Genomic DNA, 26810 nt, shown 5'->3' on the forward strand with positions numbered 1-26810 from the left:
TGTGTGTGTGCGTGTGTGTGTGTGTGTGTGTGTCACAAGAGGTCACACCGTTCTTATTATTATACATCACGAGTGAAAGGCATTTCACACGGGGACCCAGTCATGGCTAGATGGCTAGCTCTGTGTGTGTGTGTTGCTGGAGAGAGAGAGAGAGAGAGAGAGAGAGAGAGAGAGAGAGAGAGACTCTGGCATTTCAAGTCAGGAATTAAATGCTGCCTCTGGAATTATTCTGTCTATGGAGCATTTCACTTCTCCTAAAAAGGATTGGGAAAAGAATGAGGAATTATGTTCTTTTGAGTTGAGGACGGAAAGATTGGCTGGGTGTTCGAACGTACGCGAGCGGGTTCATTCTGTCCACGGAGTATATTGCTCTTCTTAGAAGGATCATCATGAAGGAAGAGAATGAAGACTCATTCTCCTACGCTCATGACGGAAAAGGCCACTAGGGAGAACTCCATCTATACTCCTGGCTGGGTCTTTGAACATCAAGTTGATTTATGTTACATTTTTTTCACAAGAGTGTGAAGACCGCAAGTTTATGGTCTCTGCATATATCACTCGGCATATTGTGATGTGGCTGAGGGATCTTGAAGTGGTTGGTTGATCTTGAAGTGGTTGGTTGATCTTGAGGTGGTTGGTTGATCTTGAAGTGGTTGGTTGATCTTGAGGTGGTTGGTCGGTCTTGAGGTGGTTGGTTGATCTTGAGGTGGTTGGTTGATCCTGAGGTGGTTGGTTGAATTTGAGATGGTTGGTTGGTCTTGATATGTTCAATGACCCTAATGTGGTTGACTGAATCTGTTGTGGCTGTTCAACCACAAATTTCCCCACCTCAAACAGGATAAAAAAACAAAAAACAAACATGAAACCTCTTCTAAAAAAAACAAAAACACACACAAAAAAATGGATATATTTACCCGCCATCTATCACTACAAGCCATATTCATCATCACGAGAAGCTATGTCTAAAACCAGGTTGCTGTGCCTCCTCCACGATAACCTAGTGGGGGGAAATTCTATTCCAGGAGGAAGCTTAAGCATCCAGAAACAATGAAAACAAAATGATCCTCTCTCCCTCTCTCTCTCTCTCTCTCTCTCTCTCTCTCTCTCTCTCTCTCTCTCTCCCTCTCTCTCTCTCCTCTCCCCCCTCAGACCCTCTTCCACCCTATGCAGGACCAAGTCAACCTCTCCCTAGCTGGGAAATTTCGTTTTCCACTTGTGCAGTCAGAGAGCATTATGCACTGCACTCACCTCATTAGACCAGAGTGTAATTACTCGCCTCACAAATATATATATATATATATATATATATATATATATATATATATATATATATATATATATATATATATATATATATATTCTTTCTTTCATACTATTCGCCATTTCCCGCGATAGCGAGGTAGCGTTGAGAACAGAGGACTGGGCCTTTGAGGGAATATCCTCACCTGGCCCCCTTCTCTGTTCCCTCTTTTGGAAAATTAAAGAAAAAAAAAAAGCGAGAGGGGAGGATTTCCAGCCCCCCGCTCCCTCCCCTTTTAGTCGCCTTCTACGACACGCAGGGAATACGTGCGAAGTATTCTTTCTCCCCTATCCCCAGGGATAATATATATGTATATATATATATATATATATATATATATATATATATATATATATATATATATATATATATACCCGAAGGGTGATGAAGACAGGAGAGCCATAATTTTTTTTCTTAACCTTCCTGAGTTGTTTGATCTCGCACCTGGCTTATCAGCAGCAGGAGCAAGCAACCAGCTGACGCTCGTGTGTGTGTGTGTATACACTGAGAATCAACACTTTTGCATATTTTGAGCCATCAAATCCGTCCGAACCCTCCCTGATTTGCATATTTTTTCCATGAACCTGGTATTCAGATCAATTCTAATTAACTGCTATATTTTTTTTTCTGTATCTTTCTATGTTTCGATCACTGTTGGATATATACATAACTCAGGTTTCGTTTCCTTTACGTAAAAGTGAACGTAATTTTCAGGTCATGGGAAGGGTCTCCGTGGGATGGTGACATGGATGGTGATTGGGGATGAGAGAGTGAAGATTGTGGTGATAATGATGTGGATGGTGACACTGATGGTGATTGGGGATGAGAGAGTGAAGATTGTGGTGATAGTGAGGTGGATGGTGACACTGATGGTGATGTGGATGAGAGAGTGAAGATTGTGGTGATAATGATGTGGATGGTGACACTGATGGTGATTGGGGATGAGAGAGTGAAGATTGTGGTGATAGTGAGGTGGATGGTGACATTGATGGTGATTGGGGATGAGAGAGTGAAGATTGTGGTGATAGTGAGGTGGATGGTGACACTGATGGTGATTGGGGATGAGAGAGTGAAGATTGTGGTGATAGTGAGGTGGATGGTGACATGAATGACACAGCGATGAATCATGGTGATAGTGAGGGGGATGAGACAGTGATAGGGTGATGGTGATAGTGAGGTGGATGGTGACGTGGATGAGAGGATGAAGATTATGGCGACAGTGCGGAGGATGGTGACATGGATAAGACAGTGAGTGAAGTACGCGGTGATAGTGAGGGGGGATGGTGACGGAGATAATTTTGATGGTATGGAAGATGGTGATGCGATTGATATAGTGAAGATTATGGTGACAGTGAGGAGGAGGAGGGAGGGGATAATGACACGGACGACAGAGCAACAAGGATAGTGACACGGATGCTACAGATGAACATGGATACGAAAGTGAAGTGGATATTGACAGTTACTGATGGTGTGACGAAGTGTGTGTGTGTGTGTGTGTGTGTGTGTAGGAGGGGGTTGGTCACACACGAAATTTAGAAGATTTCTTTTGATCCTTAGAGAACATACATTTGATTTTGTTACCCTTGAAGAGCATCCTTTTGAGATTCTCCGCCGCGAATACCTAAAAGAAAAAATATCAAACCCGGATTCGGATTCGACTCTCAATACTTCCTTGACGTGTTTCTCAACACGTAACAACACCCACCTGTCCTGTGCTTTGTTATTTCTTCGATCTTTCTTTCATTGTTTTTTTTTTTGTGTGTGTGTGTGAGGCAAAAAAAAAAAAAAAAAAAAAAAAAACACGCGAAATGACTGCCTTTGTTAGTTGCACACGTCGCATTTTACACGCTCTCCGGACACGCGGCTTTCACTGTGATATTTGCATTGTCTCGTGATTCTCTCTCTCTCTCTCTCTCTCTCTCTCTCTCTCTCTCTCTCTCTCTCTCTCTCTCATACCCTGCTACCGGACTGCGCCTCCTTCGGGTTACACTCGTCAAGAGAAAGAGGTCTCCCTCGGTTGGGTCTTCCGTCAGTTGGCGAAACAGATCTGCAGTCTCGTCAAAGAAATTTTCTTTTTTTTCTCCCTCTGTCTTCAAAGGAGGCCATCATGTCCCTGCTAATGATTGTAGCGCAGCCCCGAAGCTACAAGAGACCCTGGAGAAGCGATTCTTGGAGTTATAGCTCCAAAGCCCTTTACAGAAAGGAGTCTTTTGAGTCTTACTGTGAATTGGAACGATGTGGTATACCGGGGTCGACGTGCTGTCAATGGATTGAACCAGGGCATGTAAAGCGTCTGGGGTAAACCATGGAAAGTTCTTTAGGGCCTGGATGTGGAAAGGGAGCTGTGGTTTCGGTGCATTATTACACGACAGCTAGAGACTGACACGACAGCTAGAGACTGAGTGTGAACGAATGTGGCCTTTGTTGTCTTTTCCCAGCGCTACCTCGCGCACGTGAGGGGGGAAGGGGTTGTTATTTCATGTGTGGCGGGGTGGCGATGGGAATGAATAAAGGCAGACAGTATGCATTATGTACATGTGTATATATGTATATGTCTGTGTGTGTATATATATGTATACGCTGAGATGTATAGGTATGTACATTTGCGTGTGTGGGCGTGTATGTATATACATGTGTATGTGGGTGGGAGGGCCATTTTTTCGTCTGTTTCCTTGCGCTACCTCGCTAACGCGGGAGACAGCGACAAAGCAAAATAAATAAATAAAAAAAATATACATATATACATACATATATATATATATATATATATATATATATATATATATATATATATATATATATTTCTTTTCTTTCAAACTATTCGCCATTTCCCGCATTAGCGAGGTAGCGTTAAGAACAGAGGACTGGGCCTTTGAGGGAATACCCTCACCTGGCCCAATTCTATATATATATATATATATATATATATATATATATATATATATATATATATATATATATATATATATACTTGGTAATATTAAAATGAAGCACTGTGTGTCTATCCAACCACGTCCAAAGTCTGAAATATACTAGAAAAAAAATGGCACAATGAACAATATTGAGAATTAAACTCTTGCAGGCCATTTTTCCCTGAGTGAACATCGCAAATTTCAACTGTTAGTTTTAATAGTTTGTTTGAACAACTTTCTGACATGTTATATATCAGCCTTTTTTTTCTTTTCCCTCATTTCCTTTTTTTTTTCCAGGGTAATTAAAATTTGTATCAAAGACACAGCTGCGTTGCGCTGTGTTACTGATAAGAGGAAAAAACGAACGACGAAGGCAATGATAAGAAAGAGAGAGAAGAAAAACAAATGTTTGAAGAAAGGGGAGAACGTAGTAGATAAAAGATAATATCGAGAAGGTTAAGAAGGAAATGAATGGATAAGAGGAGATACAGGAGGTTAGGGAAGGGAGGAACTCAAGTGAGAAGGAAGCAAGACTGTCAATGTTCATGAATCAAAGGAGGGAGAGGGAGAGGAAGTGGAAGAATAAGTGGAAGAGGAGGAGGAGGAGGACGACGACGACGACGAGAAAGAGGAGGTGGAAGAGAAGGAGGAGTATGTGGAAGAGGAGGAGAAAGAGGAAGAGGAGGTGGAAGAGAAGGAGGAGTATGTGGAAGAGGAGGAGAAAGAGGAAGAGGAGGTGGAAGAGAAGGATGAGTATGTCGAAGAGTAGGAGGAGGAATGGAAAGAAAAAGAACTTTAATCTTGCTTACAAATATAATACAAAACAAAGACAAAGCCAATTACTTCGTATCTCCTCCTTTACAGTTGATTTACGAGGCGAAATAACCGAGTCTTTAAGTGAATCAATGAGCCAATCAGCGACCGTGAAAAATCCAGCGAGTGAATGCTTCAGATCGACAGTGGCTCTCTGAATCAGTGAATGAGTCGATGAAAAAACCAGCTAGCGCGTTTGTGAGTGAGTCAATGAGTAATCCAGTCTGAGTACAAGTCAGTCAGTGAGTATGCTGTCGAGTCACGTGAGTGAAACGCTGAGTGAACCAATAAGTGAACCACTGGGGTAACCAATGACTAAATCTGTGAGTGAATCAATACGTGAAACAGTATATAAGGCAGTGAGCGAATCACAGAATGAAACACTGATTGAATAATCTAAAGGGGAAGGAGGGGGGATCATCTGAGTGAACTTGCGAAAAAATCACTGACTGAACCTCTGACTAAACCTCTGACTGATCTACCGAAGGACCCATTGACTGAACTACTGACAAAGCCACTGAGTGGATCACTTTAATGAACCACTGACTGAATCCTCAAGTGCATCACTGAGTAAAACATTGACTAAACCAATGAGTGCTCCATTGACTGAACCAATTAGTAAACAAACCACTGCCTGAATCGCCAAGTGAACCAACAACTGAAACGATGAGTTAACAAACCACTACATGAATCACTCAGTGAACCACCAACTGAACCAATGAGAGAGTGCATAAGAATACCTGTAAACAGAAGTTTCCTTGTTGATGGACTGTTCTCCATTATCAGAACCCTGGCTCCCATGGTCTCGGGCCAATAACCCCCGTAGACAAACAGGTTTGCAGAGAGCAAAGTTTAAAGTTCGTGAGACACAAAGGAAATGTTTTCCCGAATGAGAGGTAAACAGAAAGGCCGAGAGTAGAAATCAGGAGAAGAAGAGAGAGAGAGAGACACACACAGAAAAATATGAATATATGAAAAGAAATGGAACACATCGTTATGGAGGCAAAAATACGAACAAATGGATAATTGACTGATTACGAAGTAATTAGGTTTGTAAACTCAGCTGAAGGAAAAGATATGAAGAAGACTTTCTGTTCAAATCTTTCGTTCTTTGCATTCAACTTCTCAGTCAGTTTCTTACTCAATTAAGCCACAATTATCAGCTTCCTTTTTCATTTCTCTTTACCCAAACTCATTATCAAGGTAGGAGGTAAGAGATTAAAGTTGTGAACTCAATATCCATGCTACACACACACACACACACACACACACACACACACACACACACACACACACACACACAAACTATACATATAAACTCGACACGCCTCTTGAAATCCTGTTGAAGACGTCGCCGCAGGAAGGCAAAGTTTTCATGAAATGGAAAAGAAGGACAAACGGCGTACCCATTTATTAGAAAGAAGACTGTGAAAAGGTGCTAAACTACACAACGTCTCACTGACGAGTGTGGTCTTTTAAGGTACTGGGTCTGCCAGACGAGTGTGGTGGTCTTTGAGGTACTGGGTCTGCCAAACGAGTGTGGTGGTCTTTAAGGTACTGGGTCTGCCTAACGAGTGTGGTCGTCTTTAAGGTACTGGGTCTGCCAAACGAGTGTGGTGGTCTTTAAGGTACTGAGTCTGCCAAACGAGTGTGGTGGTCTTTAAGGCAGTGGTTCTCACAGACGAGTGTGGTGGTCTTTAAGGTACTGGGTCTGCCAAACGAGTGTAGTGGTCTTTTAAGGTATTGGGTCTGCCAGACGAGTGTGGTGGTCTTTAAGGTACTGGGTCTACCAAACGAGTGTGGTCTTTTAAGGTACTGGGTCTGCCAAACGAGTGTGGTGGTCTTTAAGGTACTGGGTCTGCCAAACGAGTGTGGTGGTCTTTAAGGTACTGGGTCTGCCAAACGAGTGTGGTCTTTTAAGGTACTGGGTCTGCCAAACGAGTGTGGTCTTTAAGGTACTGGGTCTCACAGACGAGTGTGGTGGTCTTTAAGGTACTGGGTCTCACAGACGAGTGTGGTGGTCTTTAAGGTACTGGGTCTGCCAAACGAGTGTGGTGGTCTTTAAGGCAGTGGGTCTGCCAAACGAGTGTGGTCTTTTAAGGTACTGGGTCTGCCAAACGAGTGTGGTCTTTTAAGGTACTGGGTCTGCCAAACGAGTGTGGTCTTTTAAGGTACTGGGTCTGCCAAACGAGTGTGGTCTTTTAAGGTACTGGGTCTGCCAAACGAGTGTGGTCTTTTAAGGTACTGGGTCTGCCAAACGAGTGTGGTCTTTTAAGGTACTGGGTCTGCCAAACGAGTGTGGTGGTCTTTAAGGTACTGGGTCTGCCAAACGAGTGTGGTGGTCTTTAAGGTACTGGGTCTGCCAAACGAGTGTGGTGGTCGTTAAGGTACTGGGTCTGCCAAACGAGTGTGTTGGTCTTTTAAGGTACTGGGTCTGCCAAACGAGTGTGGTGGTCTTTAAGGTACTGGGTCTGCCAAACGAGTGTGGTGGTCTTTAAGGTACTGGGTCTGCCAAACGAGTGTGGTCTTTAAGGTACTGGGTCTGCCAAACGAGTGTGGTCTTTTAAGGTACTGGGTCTGCCAAACGAGTGTGGTCTTTAAGGCACTGGGTCTGCCAAACGAGTGTGGTGGTCTTTAAGGCAGTGGTTCTCACAGACTAGTGTGGTGGTCTTTAAGGTACTGGGTCTGCCAAACGAGTGTGGTCTTTAAGGTACTGGGTCTGCCAGACGAGTGTGGTGGTCTCTGAGGCAGTGGGTCTGCCAGACGAGTGTGCTTGTCTTTAAGGTACTGGGTCTGCCAAACGAGTGCGGTCTTTAAGGTACTGGGTCTGCCAAACGAGTGTGGTGGTCTTTAAGGTACTGGGTCTGCCAAACGAGTGTGGTGGTCTTTGAGGTAGTGGGTCTGCCAGACGAGTGTGGTGGTCTTTAAGGTACTGGGTCTGCAAAACGAGTGTGGTGGTCTTTGAGGCAGTGGGTCTCACAGACGAGTGTGGTGGTCTTTAAGGTACTGAAGAAAAGAAATCATAAGGACGACTTTCCTAACGAGTAGAAATTCCCTCAGCAAGAGACAACATGGTATCTGGGAACGAAGGTGGTCATGCGTAAGAAACCCCTTGGAAGAGTTCTTTGACACACTGAGCGCAGCACTGGACTAAAAAGAGAGAAGGTTGTGTTGACGTTTTTGTATTTGGACATCCAGAAAGCATTTGGCACTAAACTGCCATGCGGGAGATTGATCAAAATGTTGGATCACAAGGCGGGAATAAGAGAAACGACTCCTTCCATGGATCTGGGATGATTTCAGTGGAAGGTAACAAAGGATATAAACATGTCAGAGGAGCCTTTTCCAAATGGGTTGAGGTCACCAGTGACAGACTGATGACGTAAACAGCTATGAGATTTTCGATAGCTGTGAGGTCAGAGCAACTACAAGACATAACAGGAAATTGAACTAGAAATTTGTTCAAAAAAAAAAGATGTGAAGAACCACTTTTTCAGTATAAACATGGTGGACGAATGGAAAAAGAATGACTGAGAATATGGGTAATACACGAAGGATATATAATCTTATTAATTACACGATAGTGTAGAATGTTCAAGACATGGGGCACCCACGGGTGTGTAAGTCCCCTCTTCGTACATTACAAATAAAGTAATTACAAAAAGATAATCAAACAGACACACATACAGACAGACAGACAGACAGACACACACACACACACACACACCCACACACACACAAAATGAATTGTTTAGCAATCAGTTGCAGGATCATACTTTCTCCTCTCATAACAGCAGCCCCACACACACACACACACACACACACACACACACACACACAAAGAAAAGAAAATAAGTGATAAATCAGAGTAACGCTAAAGAGTATTACAAGAGACAGGAAGAAAAGCAGCACGAAACATCACTGTCGCTACATATGTTGGGGGAGATAAAAAAAAAAAAAAAAAAACATACTTTACCCAAGTGGAACTAGACCACTGGCTTAAAAACAGTGAGATGGGGGTATTGAATTTCCCAGTGGCAATGAACTTCCAACGTTGAAAAAGAACGGTAATGAACGGCGAGCACAAAGGCAATTCATTAAAGAACGCGTTCAATACAACGCTGGGGGGAAAAAAAATGAAAACGCTAATGAGCAGAATGGAAACGTAATTGATTAATGTATTCTATACCCCGTGTCCAAACTGGTTTTCCTTCAATGTTCGGACACGCGGTCTACGCCGGAGAATAGAAGTCCCCCCCCCCCCTCATTTTCCCTCTCTCTCTCTCTCTGTCTTTCATCATTCATCTCCTCCTCAGATCCCATTCCCTTCCCTCTTCTTCCTTCTTCCAATGAGGGATTACATTATCTGCACACCTGTATAGAAATAGCACTTCTTTCAACTCATATTCTCATTTATGAATTCACTTTAACCAATCAATTTGATCAAATTCATTCATTCAATTCAATTCACTTTTTTTTTTCTCTTCGTTCTTTCTGGCAAGCTTGACATTTCGGGTCGGTAAAAATAATAATTTGCAGGCACACGGCGCTTACTGGAAACTCCAATTATGTTCGGAACAATACCTATTAGACATTGTAATGAAAATCATGTAATTAATGAACACGTCAATTAACATCATATATATATATATATATATATATATATATATATATATATATATATATACATATATATATATACATATATATATATATACATATATATATATATATATACATATATATATATATATATATATATATATGTGTGTGTGTGTGTGTGTGTGTGTGTGTGATTCTGCTGAGTGGCGTATATGACCAAATTTCCAGTTCTGAGAAATGAATATATATATATATATATTTCTATCTTTCCTGTTCAGGGGGAGGTGGGTCACTCTGACCTTTCACCTTTGCAAGTCCTGACTGATGCTGACCACCTTTTCGGGGAGTGCGAGGCTGGCTGACCAGAAACGATATGAAGAATATTTTACATTTACGTTTACGTTTACGGTCAGAGCTGCTTCTGTGAAGGTGTGATGTACATTTTACATTTGCATTTACAGATACATCTGTGAAGATGGAAGGAATATCTGGCATTTACACTTACATTTATAATCAGAACTTTGTGAAAATGTGACTATTTTGCGTTTACACTTACATTTACCATTTGAGCTGCAGTTGTAAAGACGGGACGAATATTTTACATTTACATTTATAATCTGTTTAGACAGATGTGATAAACATTTTACAATTACACACGCACTTACAATCAAAGCAGCAATTGTACTGTAACAAATATTTTTACATACACTGTTAGAGCAGCATTTACGAAGTTATGACAAACATTTTACATTTACACGTACAATAAGTGCTGAATTTATGCGACAAATATTATCTTTTCTTCTACTTTTTTACATTCTTAAGTAGAGTTGTACTTGTGAAAATGAATAATTCACGGCTACACTCACATTTACAGTAAATCCTTAATGAGGCCAAGCAATTAATATGACTTTAAAAAGTTAATAAATAACAGACATACAATATATAAGGAAAAACATCTATGTATTAAAGAAAAAGACAAATATCTAAATATAAAAGAAAAAGACATATCTAAACATAAAAGATAAGACATATCTAAATATAAAAGAAAAGACATATACAAATACAGAAGAAAACGATACATCTAAATAAGATAAAAAGACATACCTAAATATAAAAGTAAAAGACATATCCAAATATAAAAGAGAAAAGACATATCTATATATAAAAGAAAAAAGAAAAATCTAAATATAAAAGAGAAAAGACATATCTATATATAAAAGAAAAAAGAAAAATCTAAATATAAAAGAGAAAAGACATATCTATATATAAAAGAAAAAAGAAAAATCTAAATATAAAAGAGAAAAGACATATCTATATATAAAAGAAAAAAGAAAAATCTAACATAAAAAAGACATATCTAAATATAAAAAGACATATCTAAATATAAAAAGACATATCTAAATATAAAAAGACATATCTAAATATAAAAAAGACATATCTAAATATAAAAAGACATATCTAAATATAAAAAGACAAATCTAAACATAAAAAAGACATATCTAAATATAAAAAGACATATCTAAATAAAAAAGACATATCTAAATATAAAAAGGCTTTCACTTTCAATATCTAACACTGCTCATAACTATACATGGCAGATCATTGTTCTCATGACTGCCTCTGATTAACAATGCCTTTTTTTTCCCATCTCTATATACCCAAGCTTGGACATTTCAACTGGAAGGAGACGAAAAAAAAAAAATTTCTAGGAAAGTCTGAGCTGAATGACGTCAAAACAATTCCTGACGATAACATTGGATCTAATGCCACTGACATTGAATCTAATTCCACTGGCTTCGTTCCCCAATGATAACATTGAATCTAATGCCACCGGCTTCGTTCCCCAGTGTATAAACTCGTGTGGGCTGACGAGAGTTTCCTAGTGATTATTAGATGCCTGAGTTGAGGGACTGTTTACTGATTAAAACAGATGAAGTCTCGTCAGTCGATTATAATTAGTTATATATATGAAATCGTTTCCACTTGTAGAAGTTCATCATAGAGACTTTCTGACTAACATGAAGTATTACTTGTTGAATATATATATATATATATATATATATATATATATATATATATATATATATATATATATATATATATATATATATTTGGTAAACATGTGATTCTCCAAAACATATGGTATGTTTTGGACAATCACATGTTTACCAAATGGCGTCCCAGCTTCGTCTCTTCGATGTTTATCAACTGACTTATATTTCTCTCTTGTGTATCCCTTGATGATGTGATTATTACACGAAAGAGCACTTGGGAACTTATCGTGTTTCATTTTTCCCGTGGATTCATAGGAATATCTTGATCACGTGCAAAATTGTGATCCTTTCCAATATATATATATATATATATATATATATATATATATATATATATATATATATATATATATATATATGTGTGTGTGTGTGTGTGTGTGTGTGTGTGTGTGTGTGTGTGTGTGTGTGTGTGTGTGTAGCATTCTTGTCTATGTACAGTTGGAGCAGCGAAAAACTCAAGGGATCAGAGTCCGCGCGAGAAAAAGGGCCAGGTCCTCCCAGTAGGACAGAAGACCAAAGACAGGATCTCAACATCATAAAGGAAAAAAAAAATCCCAAGAGAAAACGAAATATGCAAGAATAGAAATACGAAGACAGTGACAGCTTCTCTCTCTCTCTCTCTCTCTCTCTCTCTCTCTCTCTCTCTCTCTCTCTCTCTCTCTCTCTCTCTCCTCTCTCTCTCTCCCTTGCTTTACCTACTCTCCTCCTCATCATTTCTCTGTTGCCTCATCTTTTGTCTATCTTTTCTACCATCCGTCTGTCTGTGTGTATGTGCGCACGTGTCTGCAAGTCATCGCGGGTCATAAACAAAGACCGGGGAGCGCGCGCGCACACACACACACACACTAAGCCCCCACCAGAAATGTTGGCACTGTGGTGAGTTGAGGACGGACGGGCCCCAGTCTCGCCTAAATATGCCAGCTGTATTTGTAAACGAGGAGAAGCTGCATATTTTCTCTACTACTACTCTCTGTCTCTCTCTCCTCTGTCTCATCTCTCTCTCTCCTCTCTCGCCTCTGTCTCTCATCTCTCTCTCTCCTTTCCTCTCTCTCTCTCTCTCTCTCTCTCTCTCTCTCTCTCTCTCTCTCTCTCTCTCTCTCTCTCCATCCATTTGTCCACCACCATCATTCTTTTCTTCTCTTTCTTTTATCTATTTCCTCGAGGATTACAAAGTCAGATGGGGAAAGACAGGACGCAGTCTTCTTTTTCTCTTTGCTTTCTATTTTTCGTCAGGAGGAGAGACGCTGGAGTGGTTGTGACTGCCCACCACTTACTTCTTCAAGATCCGTGTTACCCTGTATCATCAGCTCACTACAGAACATTCGCTGTGTACTTTAGTATCACATCTTCCCCTATAGATGTATCTTCAAGTCTTCCTCTTTGGTATTCATTACACACACACACACACACATACGGGCCTCCGCGGTGTAGCGGTTAGCGTTACTGACCACGAGTCGTCATGGGCCAGCCTGGCGTCGGACCTGCATGGGTTCGAGTCCTGGGCGTGGCAGTCGGCACACACCCAACCCAAGTTTTCATCCTCCATCCGGGGCTGTTCGATAAATGGGAACCTGGCTTAAACTGGTTGTGTGTGTGTGTGTGTGTGTGTGTGTGTGTGTGTGTGTGTACACAAACAGGAGTAAAGACATGGTCCATATATATATACTAGGCTAAGAACGAGGCAACACGAGGTATAAAACTCTCTCCCCGTGACCCACAAACGGTAATCGCGCAAATACACACTTGTTCAAAGGGTCGCGAGCACTGTTTATAACCGAATGTCACCAGATCTACACACGAAAACAGTGCCCTCCACCGTCCGAGGCGGAGGAATGGCTATCCCAACCTAACACAAGCGTCCCTGTGTGACTGATGAAATCACTAAAAAAAAATCGGTTACCTCCCTCCCCTCAACCCACATTCAAGCTCATTGCGTTTAGAAATCATCTGAAGTCATCTTGTATACCCAGGAGACACCGCGCGCGCGCGCTTCGAGCCTCATCGACACGAATTCCTGGAGTGTGTATGTGATTTGGACAAGCAACTCCATTTGCCTCCCAACGTCACGTCTCTCTCTCTCTCTCTCTCTCTCTCTCTCTCTCTCTCTCTCTCTCTCTCTCTCTCTCTCTCTCTCTCTCTCAAACAAGATTGATGAACTCGCCACCAGCCTCAGCTCACAGATGAGGCTGCTGGCTGGCGTGGTTATGGAGACCTGCTATTAAACATTGAGGATTACGAGCCGTTCTTCCATCATCATCATCATCTATACGTGCCAATGAACGTGGCTGGAGTGTAGTGCTGTGTCCTTCTCATTAGGAACTGTTACTAACCACCGTCTAGCCTCGAGGTCTGAATTTCCATTCCTGAAGGTGTGGAGGGAAATGTGGGGTCGTCCAGCACTGAGTACTCGCCCCACCATCGAAAACAATGCCATTACTTACTTCGGTCAGCATCGTCCATCCTGCTCCCGCCACAACAGATACGCCAGTGAGCCACAAACACCTCTGATTAGCTGATGAGTATGGGTAATTCAAAGGCCAGGGCAGAGGTACGAGGAAACGTACACATAATCGACATCAGAGATCGCCAGGAACAGACGTATTTATCACAAATCCTAGACTTTCCTCCCCACACACACAGACACACACACACACACATCCACACTGTCGTCCCCGACTCCATGACGATTACGCCCTCCCCCCAATCATTTGGGAAAGCATCAGCAATCACAGGAACTGGTTATTCATGCCGTAATATATGTCACTGTCGACTAGCGGACTGTACGGTATGGCCGGACCGAAGTGTGCTGTGGGTGGGTGGGTGTGTGTGTGTGTGTGTGTGTGTGTGTGTGTGTGTGTGTGTGTGTGTGTGTGTGTGGGCGGGGAAGTGGAAGACGTTGGAACCTAAATGTGGCAATTACTTCAGCATCATCACGGGAGCCTTACGTCGCTTGTTCCCCCCAATAATCCGAGACACTACTCGTAGCTGACGTGCCAACGGATCCTCACTGTTCCCAAGGCTGAAGTTCTCTGCCTGACACCAGCTCCTCAATCACAACTCTCTTGTGCACCTTACCAACTGCACTCGACAGATTCATACTTCTGTATATCTGAATATTCACTTTTTTCCCCCCCTCTTGCCTCCATACAATGACCCTACACAGGTATTCCCCTAATGCTCAGGTACCTCACCATGACCGTAAATTTACATACGTTAAGAATCCAAACAGTTGCATAAACACAAACGATACAAATTTATATAAAGATATGCATATAAACACAAAAAACAAACAGATAAACAGAGACAAGATAAGAGGTAGAATCACCAACTGACAAAAGAAAACAAGGGATATGATAATCAAATTTCAAAATAAGATAAACAGAAAAAAATAATGAAAAACTGTATCTGTCACGCCCACACAATTAAAGCTATCGGCATGGCCGACCCTATTGTCTCATAAATACCAAAAGCAAGAGCCATGCTTAGTTGTAGCATCGTACAAAGTATATATATACAATTTCGACAAAGTTCCACAAGTCTCCCACATTATGATTTCCAAATTAATCTATTCACCCACGTGATGCTCAGTTACACAAAACGAGCAATATATAGAAAAAAAAAAAAAAATAAGGGAAAGCAGTCAGACATTCTAACGATCCAAACACAGCCTGAGACATATCCTTGACGTGTGCTAATTAGGAGAGCCCAAGCGGTGAAATACGTTCAAACAAACTGCTTCATGCATCAGTACATGTAACGGTTAGCTGATACACCAGGGTAAATGGCAGAGAGAGAGAGAGAGAGAGAGAGAGAGAGAGAGAGAGAGAGACAGAGAGAGAGAGAGAGAGAGAGAGAGAGAGAGAGAGAGAGAGAGAGAGATGCAAATCCCTATAGATCTGGACTCCTAAAACAAGATGGGCGACTGAATGCGACACCCCTACCGCCTATCATAGTCCTCATGTGACCTAGCGTCCAGTGTTGAAGCTCAAGATAATCAACCGATTGGGTCTATTCATTCTATCTTCTTCTTAACTACATCCACAGTTCCTTTTTTTTCTTACCATATCAGACGGTTTTTTTTCTCTCTCCCTACCACCAGAAACCATAAGGATAATTATTTCTTTATCAATGAAAGACCTTTCATTGATAAATCCCATAAGTTACCAAAGAAATCATTTTATAGAGTTGAGCCCAAACCTCCCATTGATACCAAGAATCTTTTAGTTCTCCCCTTTAATAATGATTCTACTTTACTTCCCATGTTGCTCAAATTCTTTAATGTATATGTTGCCTTCAGCAACAATAATACTATAAAGAATATCTTCATCAAGAACTCACCAGAAAATTCTCCTGGGTGCATCTATAAAGTGCCATGTAGAAACTGTGATAAGTTTTATGTTGGGTAGACTAGTAAGGATCTTTCTGTTAAATTTAAGCAACAAAATATAGTATAAGAAGGGACAAGAATCAAATGCCTTGTTTAATCACGTTAAAAACTGTGATCATTGTAGTGACTGGAGTAATGCCATCTCAGTTATTAACTTTAACTCTAACTCTATTACCACGAGAAATATCACTGAATCTATTATCAAATACACAAAGAATTATAATCTTAATATTAGTGATGGTCTATACAAATTGGATAACTTTATTGTTGATAAAATTTGTGAAATAATAAGTTTATGATACGCTCGTTGTCGGTCTTGGACAATCGCATGTTTACCATATGGCGTCCTAGCTACGTGTCATCCTTGTATATCAACTGACTTATATTTCTCTTGTGTCTCCCCTGATGATGTGATTATTACACGAATGTGCACTTGGGAACTTATCGTGTTTCATTTTTCCCGTGGATTCATAGATATATATATATATATATATATATATATATATATATATATATATATATATATATATATATATATATATATATATAATTTCCAATACCATGAGCTCTTAAATCACAAGATGATCTTTCAGGAAGAACTTTATATCGAAGGCTTTCCGAAAAGTTCAAAACTAATGACGTCTCCTGCAAGATTTTCCACACCAGTTGACAGAGGCGTCAACGGAGAAACCTCGAGAAACTGACCCGACAGAATCTGTCTCTTCCACGACGCCCTCTGTTGGCTTATCTCCTGCCTACCGTCTACCTCCCGGGAAATTCATCAGCGTAGGCCGATCGTCTTTTCTTTTTCTTCTCCCTCCCCCCTAACCGTCTTTCACTGGACAATGATTTAGTGCATAGTTCTTATAACACTTTCTTTAAAAGAATTGGGGAAAACAAATATATTAAGAGGTAACATTTGTCAGCTTTCAGATCCCTTGACACCTGCACATCTGCTAATGATTTATCGAGGGGTTTCATTTCTTATTACTTTCTTTTTTTCTTTTTTTAATTCTTATATTAAAAAAAGGGGGAAGGGGGGGAAGGGGATGAGCGTAAGGGGGAGGGGAGTGTTGGAGGAAGAAGGGGAAGGGAGGGGAGGGATGGTGACAGGTCATCTAAGCCTGTTGATTGATTTCGATGTCAGACTTTCGTATATATATAAAAGAGAGAGAGAGAGAGAGAGAGAGAGAGAGAGAGAGAGAGAGAGAGAGAGAGAGAGAGAGAGAGGGGGAGAGAGGGGGGAGAGAGGGGGGAGAGAGGGGGGAGAGAGAGAGAGAGAGAGAGAGAGAGAGAGAGAGAGAGAGAGAGAGAGAGAGAGAGAGAGAGAGAGAGAGAGAGAGAGAGAGAGAGGCGGGGGAGAGAGAGAGAAGGAAAAAATTAGAATCTTTTTAAAACCGTTTCCCCACTGGGAAATAGCCAGTGTTATTCCCAGTGGTACTCTGCAGTGGAACTCTTTACCTTTTCAAGGTCCTTTTTCTCTCTGCTGAGCCATGCAAAAGGTCTGCGTCTATCAGCCAGTCTCAGTCCATCTGAAGTTGCGAACGCTCAATCAATCTTGGGGATTTATTCCCCAACTTAGTACCGTCTGCGAATTTCGGTATCTTACAATGCAGACCAATTATTAGTGTTCTTAATATATATGAGAAACAGAACCGGTCCCAAGACTGACCCTTGTGGTACACCACTTGTCCCTTGTAACCATTCTGAAGCTTGACCAATAATCACATCTCTGTTTTTACGGCCAGTTAGCCAATTACCTAATCACCAACGTACAACCCCATCTATACCATGTAACTACAGTTAACAACCTTTGATGTGGAACTTTCTCAAATTTAAAAATCGTTTAAAAATCGAAATAGGTGACATCAACTGCTTTACTTTCATCATACATGTTGATTATAGCATTAAAGATTTGTCAGACATGACCGATTTCGTCGAAAACTAAACCCGGAATGATTTAGGTGGTGGTCCAATAAATGGTTAACGATCTTATCCCTTTACGATGGTTTCCATACGTTTATCAACGACAGACGTTAAGCTGACTGAACGATAATTTCCGGGCAGCGATCTATTGCCTTTATTTCCGGGCAGCGATTCATGACCTGGATTTCCGGGCAGTGATTCATTACACTATCAAGCTTCCATTCCTCTGGAACTTTCCCCATAGCAAGCGGATTATTGGAGACAGAAGTCAAGGGTTTAACTATCTCATTTTTAGCCTCTTTCATTGTTCTCTGATAAGAGTTATCTAGGCCTGCTGTTTTATCTATGTTCATTACATTTAGCGTTGATATCATATCTTTAACGTTTGTGCCCATGTGTCGTAAAATGTTCTCCTCTCTTAGTACTGGAACCAGATTTGGGACATAAGCTGTATCTGTAATTGTAAACACAAAATGCGAAAAAATCAAAAATTTTTTTGCCACGTCTTCGCTGGCATGGACCAAATCACCATTTTCAGTTATTAAAGAACCAATCGACTCGGTAATGACTCTCGTGCTTCTAACATACCTATAAAACTCCGGGGTTTTTCTTGCTATTTTGAGCAATATACGCTTCATACTAACGTTTACTTTGATGTATAAATCTCTTAGTTTCTCCATGCAGACTTACATAATTTGCTCCATCGGGCTCGTTATTAGTCTCTTTGAACTTCTTATGTGCTGCTTGATTAGAGAACAAACACTTCTTTAAGTCATCTTTCCACCATTTTGGCTTCGCATCGGAAAAAGACAGTCTCCCACACGTTGGCACAACTGTTCCTCCACTGCTTTGAACGTTTTACTGAAGCTTTCCCAAGCTGCGTCCATAACGCTTTCATTCATAATATCTTCCCAAGTTTGTCTGTCAAGAGAAATGCAAAGACCTTTAAAATTTGCTCGTTTAAAATTTGATACCTTTTTTGCGACACTCTTGTTGACCAGTTGAAAGTCATCTCAAAAGTAATTCGCCGGTGATCATTTGAGCCAAATGATTTTACATCAACATTATTACTCTCATTCGTTTTTGATAAATTATTCTCTTTTTTGAGGGAAAAAAGATTAGATTTTCCGTTTTTGCTTTTACATATTCAGGTCTAATGTATTTACGTTACATAATGTGCTCTAAAACAATATATTTACCCTACATGTATCCTCAAGTAACCTCATTCACAACCCGTTCATAACAAGACCTTAGGAGATGGTATTCCATGATCGTGGCGCTCTTAAACACAAGTCATCATCAACTCGCCTTTGACTACCTCCCTCCCTCCCTGGCACACCTGTGTGCACACACACCGCCCGTCGCGTCGCCTCTACTACCTGGAACACGACCGAATGATCCACATTTAACGACGAACCCCAGGCCGGCCGGTGTGTGTGTGCTCCTGGAATATTTTCTAACCACCTCCCTCCAGGTCTTCTGTTGGGGTGGGTGAGGTTTCTCGCCTCCTCGGGTTGACGGAGAGACGTCCAAACTTGATCATTTAGAGGAAGTAGAAAGTTGTAACGAGGTTTCCGTAGGTGAACCTTGCGGAAGGATCATTAACACTGCTGCTCGCAAGTTTTGGTGTCCGTGGAGGGAGGGAGGGAGCGAGGGAGAGGCTCTAAGAACCATTTTCTATTTCATTTTCTCTTTTTCGTTCCGCTTTCGGAGGTTTTCAGCACCTGAGAGTTTTGGTATTGTCATTCACAATACTGCAATCACAAGGAAAAGAATTAAGTGAAGAATTATTATCATATAATTGTCATTATTATTATTATTATAGTTATTATCATTATTATTATTATAATCATGTAATCTCCATTACATAATATTTCAAAATCGTTCCCCTGTATTACTAACCCTACCATATCTCCGATGACGCTGACCCAAGATCACACAATTACCAGCTTCGATAACCACCGAATATTATATATATATATATATATATATATATATATATATATATATATATATATATATATATATATATATATATATATGTTTTTTTTTTTTTTCAAACTATTCGCCATTTCCCGCATTAGCAAGGTAGCGTTAAGAACAGAGGACTGGGCCTTTGAGGGAATACCCTCACCTGGCCCAATTCTCTGTTCCTTCTTTTGAAAAAAAAAAAAAAAAAAAAAAAAAAAAAAAACCGAGAGGGGAGGATTTCCAGCCCCCTGCTCCCTCCCCTTTTAGTCGCCTTCTACGACACGCAGGGAATACGTGGGAAGTATTCTTAATCCCCTATCCCCAGGGATACCCTATCCCCAGGGATAATATATATATATATATATATATATATATATATATATATATATATATATATATATATATATATATATATATTAATAGAGTCCAAAAAACATATTAGGTCATGACACCTCAATACCTTTCCTGTTACGTCCCGTTCCGTTCCTGTCGCTAAAAGCACAGTGGGACGACAGCAAGGTGCGGGAAGGTGGGGGAGAGGGAGGATGTCTCGCAATCGCCTAATGACTCTTGCCTCGCACCTCATCAACATCAACGAGAGAGAGAGAGAGAGAGAGAGAGAGAGAGAGAGAGAGAGAGAGAGAGAGAGAGAGCCAACTTTTAATTTCAGCGGCCAAGAATAGCAATCCACCCAGAGAAACGCGACCCACATTATCCTCCACACACGTTCCCTCTGGAGCGAAACGAGACAAAACACCACAGTCTCCCCCCAAAAAAAAAATTAATAAATAGAATAAATAATGAATAAAAAAAAAATGAACCTACTTGCCAGCCAGCCCGTAATTTTGGACTTTTCCATCGCGAGACCTTCAGAGATCTGTATCACTTCCTAATAAAAGCGATTCCGAGAAAAGACCGGTGTTTGGGGATACGCGGAGGAGGTGGGCGTGCGTGGAGGATACATTTCATATAAACCTTGAAAAAACGAACTTGTTTTCTTGACTGCGCTTCATTCTCTCCTTAACAGCATGGATTACCCATGAAATAACCCAGCAGTGGATAATATATATATATATATATATATATATATATATATATATATATATATATATATATATATATATATATATATATATTAACGAGGCAGCGCAAGGAAAAAGACGAAGAATGGCCCAACCTACCCACATACAAATGTATATACATAAACGACCACACACGCACATATACATACCTATACATACATACACAGACATATACATATATACACACAAATATTCATATTTGCTGCCTTCATCCATTCCCGTCGCCACCCTATATATATATGCATATATATATATATATATATATATATATATATATATATATATATATATATATATATATATATATGCATATATATGTGAAACACAAAGCTACGTTTTTTTTTCTTCTTTCGATTTTGTACAAGTCAAAGTCACTACAAATTTCAGATATTAAAACACAATATTTTGTTCGTGTAAAGAGGTGAACCTTCAGCTGAATTAGACCATTAAGACGGATAAATACCCCTTTCGAACCACCCTAAATATGTACGTACACAAATGCACATATAAACACACACACACATCCTTACACCGACTGACAAGCACATACACACACGCACACACAACCTTACACCGACTGCCAAGCATATACACACACGCACACACAACCTTACACCGACTGCCAAGCATATACACACACACATCCTTACACCGACGGACAAGCACATAGACGCACACACACACAAAAAAGAAATGAAGTATTGGAAGCTTAACTAAATAGTCTGGGTAGAGAAGCGAGGTCCATAAACTGTGAATAAGCCTTTTCTTTCCCCTCAGTAGAGAGGTAAGCCACTTAGAACACCATCAGAGTCCAGTGGGAAAAAGCCCACCTCGCCAAGCTAAAGACACAAAATCAAGCCCATCTGAAAAAGATTCAGATGTCGAACTAAACACATAACCAGACCCCCACTGGGGAAGAAAAAAAAGAAAACACATCGCTAGGTGAAACGTACAATCAGACCCCACTGGGAAAGATCCAACTCTCCAGGCTTAACATGAATTCAAGTCCCACTGGGAAAGACCCTCCTTGCCAAGCACACACAATCAGACCCACCGGTTAAAAGATCCACCTCATCAAGCTGAAGATACAATCAGATTCCACTGTGATAGACGCTAGCATAATACACAGTATAACATCCCACTAGAGGAGAGAAACAACCTCTCAGTGCTCAGTATACCATAATATCCCACTGAAAAAGTTACTTCATCAATCTAAACAAACACTCATATCCCACTAAGAAAGACACTTCGCCAAGCTATACACATAGGTAGGTTCCACTTGGAAAAGATCACCTTATCGAACTAAACAAACGAGCTGATGCCAGTGGGGAAACAGACGCCCCAACCTACTGTTCCATGAGTGCCACTGGAGAACAGACATCTCTACCTCGTAACGCCGATCCCACTGGGGAAGAGGGACGCCTCATCTTCCCACTGGGGACAAAGACACCTCATCTTCGTCCCTCAGATTCCACTAGAACCCACACACACACACACACACAACCACCTCGTGCCGTAGGGCCCCCACCTCAACCCTCTAGTCCCCCTGGAGAACACACGAACACCCAACCAACCAGGGAATGCACTGCACAGCCTCTCTCTCTCTCTCTCTCTCTCTCTCTCTCTCTCTCTCTCTCTTCTCTCTCTCTCTCTCTCTCTCTCTCTTCCTGGGTCTACAGAAACAAACGCGGCAAACACAACCCCTCTAATTGTTTGACAAGTTATAGGGGAGTATATTACAGGTTATGGACGAAGTTAGGGTTCAGCCTACTAACAAGTTTTGAATTAGGGGACAACCTGAAATTCCCCGAGGGAGTTTAGAAGTTGTAATGGAGTAATATTTTACGGTGCCAGCTACCAAGAACTCTGGTCTATGACGCCGTTACCTCCTTTTTGTCTTGTTCATTTTCCTATTCGGCGCGTTGGTTTTCCGTATGTCATGCACGTTCAACGCACAGGTTTCCGGACGTCATGCACGTTCAACGCGTAGGTTTCCGAATGTCATGCACGTTCAACGTGTGGGTATCCGAATGTCATGCACGTTCAACGCGTAGGTTTCCGTACGTCATGCACGTTCAACGTGTGGGCATCCGAATATCATGCAGGTCCAACGCGTAGGTATCCGGATGTCATGCACGTTCAACGCGCAAGTGTCCGTTCGTCACGCACGTTCAACGCGTAGGTTTCGGTGTACCATACACGTTCAACGCGCAGGTTTCCATGTATCATACATGACATGGAGTCGGTGGAAGTGTACAAATGAGGGCCATCATTTGTCTGTTCCTCGTCTCAATAGAGCGGGAGGGGCAATCACATCAAAAGATAATACACGTAAACAGACAGTTCAATAAGGTGAAAAGACTTGGCGGGGATGTGACTGTGTCTAAGTAAATAAAGTCTTGAAAAGCGATCAGATCACTTGCCTGTGACACTAATTTAGCAATTGTAATAAATAGGAAATGTTTGCAAACACACATAGGGGGAGATCTAATACCATTCAGAAGTATAATGGATCCTCCTTGAAGAAGAAATCTTTTTTTTAGCAATATATACATATAAAAACATTATATATATATATATATATATATATATATATATATATATATATATATATATATATATATATATATATATATATGTGTGTGTGTGTGTATCACATTACATACCTGGGTAGGTAAATCGGTCTCCCTCATACAAAATAGCTTAACAAAGCCAATCAATCAGACACAGTCCACTAACTTGTCATCGTCCATCACCAAGTTAAAAACAATATTTCCCAAGTTGTTTGTTACGCGTCACGCGCAGGGAAAACTTGCCCTGGGGGTAACCACTGGTCATGCTGACGATGCAGTGATAAACTGCTACACCCATTGTGTAAAGACATTATATAGACAGATAGACAGAGATATAGATAGGTAGATAGACAGATAGACAGAGATATAGATAGGTAGATAGACAGATAGAGATATAGATAGGTAGATACATAGATAGATAGATAAGGAGATAATGTCTGAACACAGGTACCGTATCATTGTTGAGTTCTCCTCACTGCCACAGACCAAGACCCCTTGTTAAAAATCCTCCCTCTCTCTCTCTCTCTCTCTCTCTCTCTCTCTCTCTCTCTCTCTCTCTCTCTCTCTCTCTCTCTCTCTCTCCTGCAGGAGACAGGCGCGCCTCGCGCATATGACAAGAGGTATAAACCCCGTTTGCTCTGAACGTACGGGGTAGACCATGGGAGGTGTCGAGGTTCCGGAGTGTGTGGTGGTGTTAGCTGCCACAATCCTATCCACACACTCTAAGGCCGGCCCCACTTAACACCACAGGTAGGTTCTGCAGAGCGGGACTCGACCCGCAGAAGAACACTGCATACGTGTGTGCTCTCTCTCTCTCTCTCTCTCTCTCTCTCTCTCTCTCTCTCTCTCTCTCTCTCTCTCTCTCAGATTTTTTCCTCTTCTTGAAAGTGAATTTTTGGACTTTCAAAGCCGCGTCCAGGAATGTATCGCTCTTCCAAGAACTTTTCTATTATCATCATTATTATCCCGCTCTTGAACGCAGTCTTAAACCTGTTGGAACCTGGCGGCCCATTTTTGGCTTTTTGGGAACTGCATGATCAATTATATATTCCAGGAAAGTCCCTATTCTTGCCTCCTTCAGGAATGTTCCACGTGAATGTATAGCAATAAATGACACGGAGGGGCGGGGGACATAGAATAATTGAGGTGACAATCATTATTTATCAGTTAACATGTCGAAGGGTCAAAAACCATTATGTCAAACGCATTAAGCAGAACAATAACTAAATAACTGTCGGTTATTAAGCATAAAGAGATTTTCAGAGGATAATCGTCATCGCTTTATTTTGTCCAACTTACACATTTTTGTCCAACTTACACATTTTTGTCCAACTTACACATTTTTGTCCAACTTACACATTTTTTTAAAGGAACCGAAAACCTACTGCCATCTCATTCGTTAATCCGAGTCTGTCATTGACCTGTATATTTGCCTCATAATAAATGAACACAAGACTTACCCCCTGAAATCCGGCATTCCCCTACAAATCCGGCATTCCCACCACTACTACGGCACTCTCCATAAATCCGGTAACCCCCCCCCCCTACAAATATGGCATTCCCACCAATAATACGGCATTCTCCATAAATCCTATAACTCCCCCTACAAATACGGCACTCTTCGTAAATCCGTCAATCAATCCCCCCAACAAATCCAATACCCCCAAGACTCTTCGTTAATCCGGCATTTACCCCCCCAACAAATCCAGTACAGACCCCAACACCACCACCACCACCAAAAAAAAAAAAAAAAAAAGAAAAAAAATTGATAAATGAATAATCCGGCACCACCCTCGCCAATCCGACAAGACACTTCGCAAATCCAGCAGTCATCATCCCCTCCCTCCTCTCTCTACCCACCTCCCACACACACACACACACACACACACACACACACACACACACACACACACACACACACACACACACACACAAATCCGGCGCCATCTTTAGAGTAGCCCAGCAGGTAACTGATTAAGGAGAAACGCGCGCGACGCCGGCACATCGGATCTCGCCCTTCCGCGGGAGGCTGCTCATTCACCCAACAAACTCCTGATAATCCGGAGGAGGTGAGGGTGAGGAGAGAAACTTGGACGAGCCGAACAGTAAGGCTGCATTGCCTCCACACATACGATCGGATTCCCTCAAACTTGTCCTCCCCCCCCAGCCGTCTGGAGCCGGAGTGACGCTCGCAGACAGCCAAAGTCCGCCGACCGACATTTCCAGAGCGAGATCTTTGTGACCTTTCCAGCCCAGGGATCAGTCACTCAGTCAGTCGAGGTCATAAAGAGGAAGGGAAGAAAAAAAAATCATTTTTACCGTCCATTCGAAAATTGCATTAAACTTTTTTTTTTTTTTTAATGGTTCGCGAAGGGTCGATTTACGACTGGGGTAATGATGCTGCCAGCGGGTGTCATTCTGGGTGCAGTGCCATGATGGCAAAGGGCGATTCTGACCTATTTTGGGGCCTTATAGCTCGTAAGGGAGGGCATACGCCTTTACCCACCCACCCACCCACCACCTCGGTGGGAGTTTTGAAGAGTATATGCATCAATCACATAGGCGGAGGGACACTCTCCACAAATTCTTCAACAGCTGTAATGTGTAGACAAACAAATGCAGAGAAGTGTACAAAAACCACATGTATATAAACACACATACACACACACACACACACACACACACACAAACCGTGAACCAGCATGGGTCCGCCCGGGGTCGGGCCCACATGGCATTCGATTGCTAAGCGAGGCAGTCGGCCCTCAGCTAATCCCAACTGTTCATCTTCCTTTCTGGGCTACTCGATAAATGGTGTACCTGGTGTGTGTGTGTGTGTGTGTCTGTGTGTGTGTGTGTGTGTGTGTGTGCACAGGAATAAAGATATGGTACAAATGTAAGAGGTCACAAGATGGAGCAAAATTGGTTAATTACTCTCTCCCCGTAACACACACATCGTAATCACACACACACACACAAATATCTGAAGACCACAAAAGAATAAAAATGGATACACAGATAACAAAAGTCAAGGCCACAGAGAAAGCAAGAAACCCAATCTCTTTGAGAGAGCTGTAAACACTTCCTGGCTGGCCGGGAACAACAGGATGTGTGTGTGTGTGTGTGGGAGGCTGCACACACACACACACACACACACACACACACACACACACACACACACACACACACACAG

Source organism: Panulirus ornatus, chromosome 3 (genome assembly GCF_036320965.1).
Source record: "Panulirus ornatus isolate Po-2019 chromosome 3, ASM3632096v1, whole genome shotgun sequence".
NCBI classification, from domain to species: domain Eukaryota; kingdom Metazoa; phylum Arthropoda; class Malacostraca; order Decapoda; family Palinuridae; genus Panulirus; species Panulirus ornatus.